This window comes from Hemiscyllium ocellatum, chromosome 50, assembly GCF_020745735.1.
Source record: "Hemiscyllium ocellatum isolate sHemOce1 chromosome 50, sHemOce1.pat.X.cur, whole genome shotgun sequence".
Taxonomy (NCBI): Eukaryota; Metazoa; Chordata; class Chondrichthyes; order Orectolobiformes; family Hemiscylliidae; genus Hemiscyllium; species Hemiscyllium ocellatum.
The window spans coordinates 4,821,841-4,835,202 of NC_083450.1; positions in this window are offsets into that span (position 1 = coordinate 4,821,841).

Here is a 13,362-nt window from a genome sequence, read left to right on the forward strand (position 1 = left end):
AAAGGCAATTGGACATGGGTTGGTGGGCTCATACCATACTTAGATGCCCAACAACCTCCCCCCTCCTCCGGTGAAAGAACGGGTTGGGGGCAAGTGTGTGGCGTTGACCAGGAGCAAATAGGAATTTGGGATTCCATTGGCACCAACGTATCTCGCCCAGCAAAGGGAGCCCTCCCTGACCTTTACCCCTGCCAGGACACTCCTGGGGGGGTGGACTCTGCCCCCTACAGGCCTGGGGGGGGGCCGAGGGTGCATCTCTGGGTGGATCAGAAACGTCGGTCACCTGACGGTGATCGCATCGACTGGATTGCCTCCAGTGCCCAAGGGCGACATCTGGGAAAACGCCAACAGCTCCAAGACGGGGATGGAGCAGGAGGGTCTCTCCCCCTGCCAGGGGGCGCCGTTCATCACAAACGCTCGATCGCACAGAACCTGGAGCAACAACGAGAATATCTATTGGGTCCTCTGCAAGCAAGAGGGATACGTCCAGCCATCACCAAGCCTCAGAGAAACCAGAGCTTGCGGGGATACTGTCAATCAGAGCCCATCGCGACGCTCACCCCCAACCGACCGGCACTGGCCCTTTCGAGCAGCTTGTAGATCGTCGTTCCCAGTGAGATTTGGCATTCTTGCTGCCGGTCCTGATGAGAGGGCGATAAGGAATCTGCCGTTTTCGACAGCGATTCTTGTCAGGAGAAAGTGAGGACTGCAGATGCCGGCAATTCAGAGGCGAGAGGTGAGGTGCTGGAAAAGCACAGCGGGGTAGGCATTGTCCGAGGAGCAAGAGAATCGACATTACGGGAAAGAGCCCTTCATCCGGAATGTTCACAGTAACTGCTTGAAATGATTTACCTTCTTGACTTAAAAAATACGTTATTCCCACAACAAATGTACCTTGTACTCATTTTTCTGCTTGGGAACGGAATTTTTAATTGGGTTCAGGTGGATTTGAACCCTCCTGAGATTTAGAGCGATTGAGGTATTCCTGGTTTACTGACTGGCGTGGATAAGAACGACCAGAGGGAACCATCGCTAAGCCTTTCAGCAATGGCTTCCAGGCAAGAAATTGAAATCAGAGGAGGGAGGTGCGGAGGAGACCAGAATTGGAAGAGGGAGCAGAAATCTCAGTGGGGGCGTGGGTGAGCTACAGAAATAGGGAGGGGGTGTAGGGGCTGGAGGAGGTGACAGAGATAGGGAGGGAGTGTAGCGGGCTGGAGGGGGTGACCGAGATAGGGAGGGGGTGTAGGGGCTGGAGAGAGTGACAGAGATAGGGAGAGGGTGTAGGGGCTGGAGGAGGTGCCAGAGATAGGGAGGGGGTGTAGGGGCTGCAGGAGGTGACAGAGATAGGAAGGGGGTGTAGGGGCTAGGTGAGGTGACTAGATAGGGAGGGGGTGAAGGGCTGGAGGAAGTGACAGAGTTGGGAAGGGGTTGTATGGGCTGGAATGGGGTACAGAGATGGGGAGGGGTGTAGGGGCTGGAGAGGTTACAGAGATGGGGAGGGGGTGTAGGGGCTGGAGTGGGTGACAAAGACAGGGAGGGGGTATAGGGAACTGGAGGGGGTGACAGAGATAGGGAGGGGTGTAGGGGCTGGAGGGGGAGATAGAGATAGGGAGGGGGTGTAGGGGACTGGAGGAGGTGACAGAGATAGGGAGAGAGTGTAGGGGCTGGAGGGGGAGACAGAGATAGAGAGGGAGTGTAGGGGCTGGAGGGGGTACAGAGATAGGGAGGGGTGTAGGGGGCTGGAGGGGGTGACTAGATAGGAAGGGGGTGAAGGGCTGGAGGAGGTGACAGAGATAGGGAGGGGGTGTAGGGGCTGGAGGAGGTGACAGAGATAGGGAGGGAGTGTAGGGGCTGGAGGGTGTGACAAAGGTATGGAGGGAGTGACAGAGATAGGGAGGGGATGTAGGGACTGGAGGGGGAGACAGAGATAGAAAGGGGTGTACGGGCTAGATGGGGTGACTAGATAGGGAGGGGATGAAGGGTTGGAGGGGGTGACAGAGATAGGGAGGGGGTGAAGGGCTGGAGGAGGTGACAGAGATAGGGAGGGGGTGTAGGGGCTGGAGGAGGTGACAGAGATAGGGAGGGAGTGTAGGGGCTGGAGGGTGTGACAAAGGTATGGAGGGAGTGACAGAGATAGGGAGGGGATGTAGGGACTGGAGGGGGAGACAGAGATAGAAAGGGGTGTACGGGCTAGATGGGGTGACTAGATAGGGAGGGGATGAAGGGTTGGAGGGGGTGACAGAGATAGGGAGGGGGTGTAGGGGTCTGAGGAGGTGACAGAGATAGGGAGGGGGTGTAGGGGGCTGGACGGTGTGACAAAGGTATGGAGGGGATACAGAGATAGGGAGGGGGTGTAGGGGCTGGAAGGAGTGACAGAGATGGGAAGGGGGTGTAGGGCCTGGAGGGGGTGACAGAGATAGGGAGGGGGTGTAGGGCCTGGAGGGGGTGACAGAGATAGGGAGGGGGTGTAGGGGCTGGAGGGGGTGACAGAGATAGGGAGGGGGTGTAGGGGCTGGAGGGGGTGACAGAGATAGGGAGGGGGTGTAGGAGCTGGAGGGAGTGATAGAGATAGGGAGGGGGTGTAGGGGGCTGGAGGAGGTGACAGGAATAGGGAGGGGGTGTAGGGGCTGGAGGGGGTGACAGAGATAGGGAGGGGGTGTAGGGGCTGGAGGGGGTGACAGAGATAGGGAGGGGGTGTAGGGGCTGGAGGGGGTGACAGAGATAGGGAGGGGGTGTAGGGGGCTGGAGGAGGTGACAGGGATAGGAAGGGGGTGTAGGGGCTGGAGCGGGTGACAGAGATAGGGAGGGGGTTGTAGGGGCTGGAGGAGATGTCAGAGATTGGGAGGGGGTGTAGGGGCTGGAGGGGGTGACAGAGATAGGGAGGGAGTGTAGGGGCTGGAGGGATACAGAGATAGGGAGGAGGTGTAGGGGCTGGAGGGGGTGATAGAGATAGGGAGGGGGTGTAGGGACTGGAGTGGGTGACAGAGATAGGGAGGGGGTATCGGGGCTCCTTTCTGTGGGTCTGAAGAGATGGTGAGGGGTGTGTGTGTGTGACACGCGTGTCAATCGTACTCCCTGAGCAGACCGACCCCGTCCTCCCCAGGAGGGATTGTGCCATTTATGGGGGGATCGGGAAGCTCTCCAGCGGGATACAGATTGCAGAGAATTGGCAGGAAGAGTAGTCGGAGAGATGGGTTTGTTTTTCTGTTTTAACGAGGGGAGTTATTGCACTGTGGGGATGCGCTGTTTTCAAGGGAGATAATTCAACAGGAACTTTCGAAGGGGTTGGAGCCTGGGATATCACAGCAAGGCCTGAGGGCAGGAGAGCAGGACAAGGGCCTCTGCCAAGACTGACTCAGTCGCTTTTTTTTAACTTTTATGTTCAACAGGCCGATATCTATCTGCCGAAATCAGTGCTGACTAACTTTGAGAGATTTACAGTGGTGTCATTACCAATGTACAGTTTAGCACAGGGTCATACAGCGTGGAAACTGACCCTTCGGCCCAACGCGTCCCTGCTGACCAGCCATCCTGAATGCATCTCATTCCATTTGCCTGCTTTTAACCGATGTCCCTCTAAACCCTTCCTTTCCATCGGGTTACAGAGTCATACAGCCTGGAAACAGACCATTCGGCCCAACTCATCCGTGCTGACCAGACATCCTAATTTCGATGAGTCTTTGGCTCATATCCCTCCAAACCCTTCCTATTCACATACCCATCCAGATGCCTTTTAAGTGTAATTGTACCAGCCTCCACCACTCCCTCTGGCAGCTCGTTCCATACACGTACCACCCTCTGAGTGACAAAGTTGCCTCCAAGGACCCGTTTCCCCTCAAACCTACACCCTCCAGTTCTGAACTCCCCCACCCCAGGGAAAAGACCTTGTCGATTTACCCTGTCCAGGCCCCTCATGATTTTGTAAACCTCTATAAGGTCACCCCTCAGCCTCCGACGCTCCAGGGAAAACAGCCCCGGCTTCTCCTTGTAACTCAAATGCCCCAGTCCCAGCAACGTCAGTGTCAATCTCTTCCGAACCCTTCCCAGTTTAGTAACATCCTTCCTTTTGCAGAACTGAACGCGGTATTCCAAAAGTGGCCTAATCAATGTCCGGTACAGTCACAAAATAACCTCCCAACTCCTTTAGTCAATGCACTGACCAATACAGGAAAGCATACCAAACACCGCCTTCACTATCCTATCTCCCTGAGACTCCACTTTCAAGGAGCTATGAACCTGCACTCCAAGGGTGTTCAATAACAGCCCTCCCCCCCAGAACCCCACCATTAAGTGTCTACGTTCTGCCTTAATTTGCCTTTCCAAAACGCAATATCTTGTACATCTCTGAATTAAACCCCACCTTTCCCTTAGGGGAGAGAAATCTGTTGTCATTTTCAATGAGAAAACTCAAATTACCTGAAGGCTGTCTACCAGAGGCACCTTAACTCAAACCACCAAAATCCCACCGTTCAAAAGGAAATAAATCGCTACGGTGGAGGAAATTAAGTCAAAATCTAATGGGGTGGGGGTTGGGAGGGGCATTGATTCAGCCCAGCTCCCGCAGCGCCCACCTTTCTCTGAAGTCTCCAAACCGGTACCACATGCGACCCACCCGGGGCACAGCCGTAGCCCTGGGCCAAAGGGATTCCGATGATTTTGTATTCTGGAAACCCCAACCTCCAACACAAACCGACCACTCAAACTGACCCACAACAAATTCAAACTCAACTCGTCAACACCAAGTCTCCAGCTCTCCCCAAAACATTACGTGCCTTTCTAACACTGACAGTATGGACATGAAGGGCAGAATGGCCTTCTGTCCACTGATGCTAATTTTTGTTTCCTCTCTCTCTTTCTCTCTCTCTCTGTCTCTCTTTCTCTCTTTTTCTATTTTTTCTATCTCTCTCTCACTTTTTGTTTCTCTTTCTGCCTCATTCTCTGTCTCTTTCACTCTCTCTTTTTCTCTCTTTCTTGCTCTTTCTCTCTCTTCCTTTCGCTGCCTCTCTCTTTATCTCTATTTCTTCTATCTCTCTCTCGCATGCTCTGTCTTCCTCTTTCTCTCTCTCCCTGTCTCTCTCTTTTTCTCTTTCTCTATCTCTTTTTCTCATTCTATTTCTTTCTGTTTCTTTCTCTGCCTCTTTCTTGTTCTCTCTCTTTTTTCTCTTTCTCTCTATTTTTCTTTCTCTCTTCCCCGCCTCCCTTCTGCCTTTCTCTCTCTCGTTCCCCCTCTCCCTTTTTCACTCTCTTCCCCATCTCCCTGTCTTCACTCTCTCTCTCTCCCTCTCTCTTCCCCCCTCTCTGTCTTTCTCCCTCTCTCTTCCCCACCCTGTCTCTCTCTCTCTCTCTCTCTTCCCCCACTCCATCTCTCTCTCTCTCCCCCCACTCTGTCTCTCTCTCTTCCCCCACCCCGTCTCTCTCTCTCTCTCTCTCCCCCCCTCTTCCCCCACCCTGTCTCTCTCTCTCTCTCTCTCTCTCTCCCCCTCTCTTCCCCCCCCTCCCTGTTTTCAGTCTGTTTCTCTTCCCCCTCTCTGTTTCTGTGTCTTTTCTTCTCTCTCTCTCTCTGTTCCCCTTTCTCCCCCTCTCTCGTTCTCTTTCTTCTGTCTCTCTCACTCTCTCTTTCTCCCTTCCTCTTTCCCTCTCTCTCTCTCTCTCGGTGTCTGTCTCACCTATTTTGAACTTCTCAAGCCGTTAACCCTTCCCCGCTCGTCAACGCTACCTGGCCTAACCCCTACCACCCCCCCTCGGACTAAATCTCAGCCCTGTCTGAGCTGAGGTGGCAGTGTGTGCCATGAGGAGGGCACTGAGAGACTGCAGAGGGACCTGGACAGACCGCCTGAGAGGGTACATACAAATATCACCTGGACAAAGCAGAGGTTATTCACTTTGGTTGTAAAAACAGGAATTATCTGAACAGGGAGTGGGGTGGGGAGGCAGTTCAGGAAAAGGTGAGGGGGTGGCAAGACCTGGGTATCACGGGGGAGCAGTCGCTGAAGGCTGGCATGCGGGTACAGCGGGCAGTGAAGGAAGCTGGCCTTCATGGCCAGAGGGTTGGAGTGTAGGAGCAGGGATGTCTTGCTGCAGTTATACAGGTCCCACCGTGTGTAGCGTTGGTCTCTGAGTCTGAGGAAGGATGGGCTTACAATCAAGGGAGGATCACTGGACTGATTCCCGGGATGGCAGGACTGATGTATGAGGAAAAATGGGATCGACTGGGCTTGTACTCGCTTGAATTTAGAAGAATTTGGGGGGGGGGGGGCGTAGTGGGAGGAATCTCACAGAAACATACAAACTCCTGATGGGACTGGACAGTCTAGATGCAGGAAAAATGTTCCCACTGTCAGGAAAGTCCAGAAGTAGGGGGGGGGAGTCATAGGACATAGAACAGTACAGCGCAGAACAGGCCTTTCGGCCCTTGATGTTGTGCTAACCTGTGAACTCATCTAAGCCCATCCCCGCCCCTCAATCATCATCCATGTGCTTATCCAAGGATTGCTTGAATCTCCCTAATGTGGCTGCGCTAACTACATTGGGAGGTCCACATCCCTCCCACTCTCTGACTCTTGCTCCACCATTGGTGGCTATGTCTTCAGCTGCATGAAGCCCAAAACTCGAGACTTATAGTCACGAAACAGTGTAGAAACAGGCCCTTCGGCCCAGCAGGTCCACACTGACCCTCCGAAGAGTCACCCACCCAGACTCATTCCCCATACCCTATATTTACCTCTGAATAAGCACCTAACCTACACATCCCTGGGCACTATGGGACAATTTAGCATGGCCAATCCACCCTAACCTGCACATCTCTGGGCACTACGGGACAATTTAGCATGGCCAATCCACCCTAACCTGCACATCTCTGGGCACTACGGAACAATTTAGCATGGCCAATCCACCCTAACCTGCACATCTCTGGGCACTATGGGACAATTTAGCATGGCCAATCCACCCTAACCTGGACACTATGGGACAATTTAGCCTCTGACTCTGTCCGAAATGTATCGTCCCTCAATTTGTAGTTATGTCCCCTCGTACACACTGACGGACATCATTCTAGGAAAAAGACTTTCACTGTCTCCCCTATCTAATCCTCTGACCATTTTGAATGACTCTATCAAATTCCCCCCTGAGCCACCTTCTTCCCAATACGAACAGACCCATGTCTCTCAGCCTTTCCTCATAAGACCTTCCCTCCAGACCAGGCAACATCCTGGTAAATCCCCTCCGCACCTTTTCCAATGCTTCCACACCCTTCCCGAGACATGGGGACCAGGAAATGGATCACAGCCTGAAAATAAGGGACGAGGCATTCAGGGGACTCAGAACCAGGAAGAATTTCGGAGTTGCGAACCTGCGGAATTCTCTCCCGCAGGAAGCGGTGGGTGGGGAACAGGAATGATATATTTCAGAGGGAGGCAGGGGGGTGGAGATGGGGTGTGAGGTTAGTGCTGGGGGGTAAATGATGAAGGGGGGAGGCAGGGGGTGGGGATGGGGTGTGGGGTTAGTGCTGGGGGGGTAAATGATGAAGGAGGGAGGCAGGGGGTGGGGATGGGGTGTGGGGTAAGTGCTGGGGGGGTGAATGATGAAGGGGGGAGGCAGGGGGTGGGGGTGGGGTGTGGGGTTAGTGCTGGGGGGGTGAATGACAAAGGGCGAGGCAGGGGGTGGGGATGGAGTGTGGGGTTAGTGCTGGGGGGGGAATGATGAAGGAGGGAGGCTGGGGGTGGGGATGGGGTGTGGGGTTAGTGCTGGATGGTAAATGATGAAGGAGGGAGGCAGGGGGTGGAGATGGGGTGTGGGGTTAGTGCTGGGGGGTGAATGATGAATGGGGGAGGCAGGGGGTGGGGATGGGGTGTGGGGTTAGTGCTGGGGGGGTGAATGATGAAGGGGGGAGGCAGGGGGTGGGGATGGAGTGTGGGGTTAGTGCTGGGGGGGCAAAAGATGAAGGAGGGAGGCCGAGGGTGGGGATGGGGTGTGGGATTAGTGCTGGGGGGGGCAAATAAACGAGGGGGGGTTGCTGGATCAAGGAGCAGGGAGACTGAAATTGCACAGTCAGCCATGATGGCATGGAGTGGCTGGGAGGTGCTGGGGGGAGCAAGGGTTGGAGGGTTGGGAGGTGGGTCTGCATCCAAAGGGGCTGGACGTGCCCCCATTGCACCGCTAACGTTTCCATTGAAGTAGCGCCCGCTCCCCTAGACCCAAACGCCCCACCCAAAGGCCTCCGAGCCACGCCCCTTGGGCTCGCCGAAGCCATTGGTCATTGGTGGGGAGTGGGCAGATGGAGTACACTTCATGCCGTTTCGTTCCTCGAGACGGCGGGAGAGAAGCGAGTCGATGGCAACAGTGTCAGAGACCCAGCCACTGCCTCGCGGAGGGACAGAAGCAGAATCGAGGGGCAGAAGGGTCCACCCCCTGCTTGCTGAAGAGAGGGGGGTGGTGGAGTGGATTTAGATTAGATTCCCGACAGTGTACAAACAGGCCCTTCGGCCCAACAAGTCCACACCGACCCTCCGAAGAGTAACCCACCCATTTTCCTCTGACTAATGCACCTAACACTATGGGACAATTTAGCATGGCCAATCCACCCTGACCTGCACATCCCTGGGCACCATGGGACAATTTAGCATGGCCAATCCACCCTGACCTGCACATCCCTGGGCACCATGGGACAATTTAGCATGGCCAATCCACCCTAACCTGCACATCCCTGGGCACTATGGGACAATTTAGCATGGCCAATCCACCCTGACCTGCACATCCCTGGGCACCATGGGACAATTTAGCATGGCCAATCCACCCTGACCTGCACATCCCTGGGCACCATGGGACAATTTAGCATGGCCAATCCACCCTAACCTGCACATCCCTGGCCACTATGGGATAATTTAGCATGGAAACCCAGAGAAAACCCACGCAGACATGGGAAGAATGTGCAAACTCCACACAGACAGTCTGAGGGTGGAATCGAACCCGGGTCCCTGGCGCCGTGATGCAGCGGTGCTAACCACTGAGCCACCATGCCAACCCCAACCCAGGACAGAAACCGATGGCCAAGTTTAACCTGAGAGGGTAGAGAGGGTGCACTGATGTCAGTTGGTATTGAACCCATCTCCGTGGAGAGAGAGGGAGAGAGCGCAAGAGAAAGAGAGATAAAGCTAAGTGAGCCTCCTGACTTTGAGGGCATCCGTACATGTGGAAAGCCCAGTTTGATTGAAAGAGTGGGAGGTTGTGACTCAATATTCCCTTTATTAATGTGACCAGCGATTGCTGCCTAATTTTATTTTGTTTTGATTTATTCTTGTCACATGTTCCTAGGTACAGTGAAAATTTTCCTTTTGTGTGCAGACCCTGGCAATGGAACAGAACAAGGAACGTGTACCTTCCGGGAAGGTGTACACACACACCCTCTCTCACACACACACTCACACACTCACACACACACACCCTCTCTCACACACACACACCCTCTCTTTCACACACACTCACAGACACACTCACAGACACACACACACACACTTTCTCACACACACACACCCTCTCTTTCACACACACACACACACTCACAGACACACACACACTTTCTCACACACACACACACTCACACACACACCCTCCCTCACACACAGTCACACACACACACACACACTCACAAACACACACACACTCTCACATACACAGGCTCACACACACACACTCACAATCTCTCTCTCTCTCACACACACACACACACACACACATACACACACACACTCTCACACACACACACTCTCACACACACATGCTCACACACACACTCTCACAAACATACACACACACTCTCTCTCTCACACACACACACACACACGCACAAACTCACACCGAGATCAACATTAAAATGGAAACATTGTGAGGCCTCCTCAGAAGAATATGGGAAGGAAGCTGTTCTTGAATCTGTTGGTCCCTGCGTTTCAGCGTTTCTGTCTACCAGACGGAAGAGCTAATATGGGAAGGGTCTTTGATGATGCTGGCTTTCCTGGGCATTGGAAAGGCTGGATGGACCCAGCGGTTGGTTCCTGTGACAGACTGGGCCGCGTTCACCACTCGCCGTCGTCTCTTACAGGTCCCCAGCGGAGCCGAATGTCTCATTCATCCCTCGCCCCCTCATCCCAATCAACGAAGGCCGGGTTTTCATCGAACAGGCAACTGGGCCTGACTCGGGACCAGGCATGGGTGAGATTATTGTCATGTGAAACAGAAAGCATCAGGTGGTTATCCATGTATGCTGCAGCTAGACACGTGCAGGGGCTCCAGACATTAGCCGCGTCAAGCTACGAATTGGCTATGATTCTTCCAGGGAAAAAAGTATCTGCTCGCCAAAACCTGTGGGCCAACGAGAGTGTCAGATCACGGCCAGCACATCAAATCTGAACAGCTATTGAACGCAACTCCCTCGATCGTGACGCTACCTAGGACTTGCAACTCACTCGTCGTTAAAGCAGAGCTGTTCCCCAGTTACCAATGCGATCTCTCCTCCCCACCATCTCCCCCAGCCTCAAATTGTCGTCCCCTCCCCTCACAACCTGGACAAAACTCGGCACGAGCATCATCTCGAGGGTTGCTTTTTTCCCTCTCGACTTGACAAAGTCCGCCGATGGGTTTGTGGCAAATTTCTCGCGCCCTCCCAAAATTTTAACCGCGTGCTCCCTGGAAAGCCGTTGGTAAACTTGAAAGAGCGCAGGAGTGATTTACAAAGTCATTGGGCTACTATCCCCAGAGAGCCAGGCTATTGGTCGGCGCAATCGATTCCCCACAGTGTGGGCACAGGCCCTCCGGCCCACCAAGTCCACACCGACCCGTCAAAGAGTAACCCACCCAGACCCATTTCCCTCTGACGAATGCACCCAACACTATGGGACAATTTAGCATGGCCAGCTCACCTGGCCTGCACTGTTAGAGGAAACCCCGCACAGACACAGGGAGAATGTGCAAACTCCACACAGACAGTTGCCCGAAGCGGGAATCGAACCCGGGTCCCTACTGCTGTGGGGTAACCACTGAGCCACAGTGCCTCATTGACTTGGGAGGCTATGCTGTGATAGGACAGAACATTGCCACTTTCGGAATACTGCGTTCAATTCCGGTCTCCCTGCTCTAGGAAAGATGTTGTGAAACTTGAAAGGGTTCAGAAAAGATTGACAAGGAGGGTTTGAGCTACAGGGAGAGGCTGAACAGGCTGCGGCTGTTTTCCCTGGAGCGTCGGAGGCTGATGGATTGACCTTATAGAGGTTTATAAAATCATGAGGGGCCTGGATAGGATAAATAGGCAAGGCCTTTTGGGGTGGGGAAGTGCATAACCTGAGGGCATAGGTTTAAGGTGAGAGGGGAAAGATTTAAAAGGGACCCAGGGGGCAACGTTTTCATGCAGAGGGTGGTGCCAATAAGGAAGTGGTGGAGGCTGGGACAATCACAATGTTTCAAAAGGCATTCCAAAGGGGACATGAATAGGAAGGGTTTAGAGGTATATGGGCCAAGTGCTGACAAATGGGACGAGGTGAATTTGGGATATCTGGTCGGCACGGATGATTTGGAATGAAGGGTCGGTTTCCGTGCTAAGAGGGGCTTGGCAAATGGTGAAAATTCCGAGCCGGGTAAATTGTCCCATAGTGCCCAGGGATGTGCAGGTTAGGGTGGATCGGCCATGCTAAATTGTCCCATAGTGCCCAGGGATGTGCAGGTTAGGGTGGATCGGCCATGCTAAATTGTCCCATAGTGCCCAGGGATGTGCAGGTTAGGGTGGATTGGCCATGCTAAATTTTCCCATAGTGCCCAGGGATGTGCAGGTTAGGGTGGATTGGCCATGCTAAATTGTCCCATAGTGCCCAGGGATGTGCAGGTTAGGGTGGATTGGCCATGCTAAATTGTCCCATAGTGCCCAGGGATGTGCAGGTTAGGGTGGATTGGCCATGGGGAATTGTCCCGTAGTGCCCAGGGATGTGCAGGTTAGGGCGGATTATCCATGGGAAATTGTCCCATAGTGCCCAGGGATGTGCAGGTTAGGGTGGATTGGCCATGGGAAATTGTCCCATAGTGCCCAGGGATGTGCAGGTTAGGGTGGATTGGCCATGGGAAATTGTCCCATAGTGCCCAGGGATGTGCAGGTTAGGGTGGATTGGCCATGGGGAATTGTCCCATAGTGCCCAGGGATGTGCAGGTTAGGGTGGATTGGCCATGGGGAATTGTCCCATAGTGCTCAGGGATGTACAGGTTAGGGTGGATTGGCCATGGGGAATTGTCCCATAGTGTCCAGGGATGTGCAGGTTAGGGTGGATTGGCCATGGGGAATTGTCCCATAGTGTCCAGGGATGTACAGGTTAGGGTGGATTGGCCATGGGGAATTGTCCTGTAGTGCCCAGGGATGTGCCGATGGATTGGATATGGGAAATGCTGTTTTCTGTTGGTTATCTTCACTCACTGTAATGTGGCATTCCCTGGCCTCACACAGACAGCTCTACCCTAGACAAGAAAAAGGCTGGAAAAGCTCAGCAGGTCTGGCAGGATCTGTAGAGAGAGAAATTCGAGTTAATGTTCAGAACTGCCTCAGAGTGGACCTCGACAGTGAGTCATCGTGTCATACAGCACAGAAACAGACCCTTCGGCCCAACCAATCGATACTGACCATATTCCCAGACTAAACTAGTCCCACCTGCCTGCTCCTGCCCCATATCCCTCCAAACCTTTCCCATTCATGTACTTATCCAAATATCTTTTAAACATTGTAACTGTCCCCACATCCACCACTTCCTCAAAATGTTCGTTCCACACACGCACCACCTTTCATTTGAAAAGTTTGCCCCCACGTCTTTGTTAAATCTGTCTCCTTACACTTGGAAAATACGCCCCCCAGTCTTAAAATCCCCCACCCTAGAGAAGACACCTGCTATTCACCTTATCTATATCCCTCATGATATTTTAAACCTCTATAAGGTCACCCCTCAAACCTCCTACACTCCAGGGAAAAACAGTCGCAGCCCATCCAGCCTCTCAACCCTCCCGTATCCAGCAACATCCTGGTAAATCTCTCTTGAATCCGCTCCAGTTTAGTAATATCCTTCCTGTAACAGGGAGACCAGAACTGGACACAGTTCTCCAGACGAGGCCTCACCAATGTCCTGTACAACCCCAACGTCCCCAACTCCTGTACTCAATACCCAGGGCCCCGCTTTTAATTGAATAAGCCCTCCCTTTGTTTGTTTTACCAAAATGTAATATTTCACATTTATCTGAATTAACTCCACCTTCCACTCCTCAGCCCATTGACCAAGATCTCTTTGTCATCTGAGGTAACCCTCTTCACTGTCCATTTCACCACCAATTTTGGTGTCATCTGCA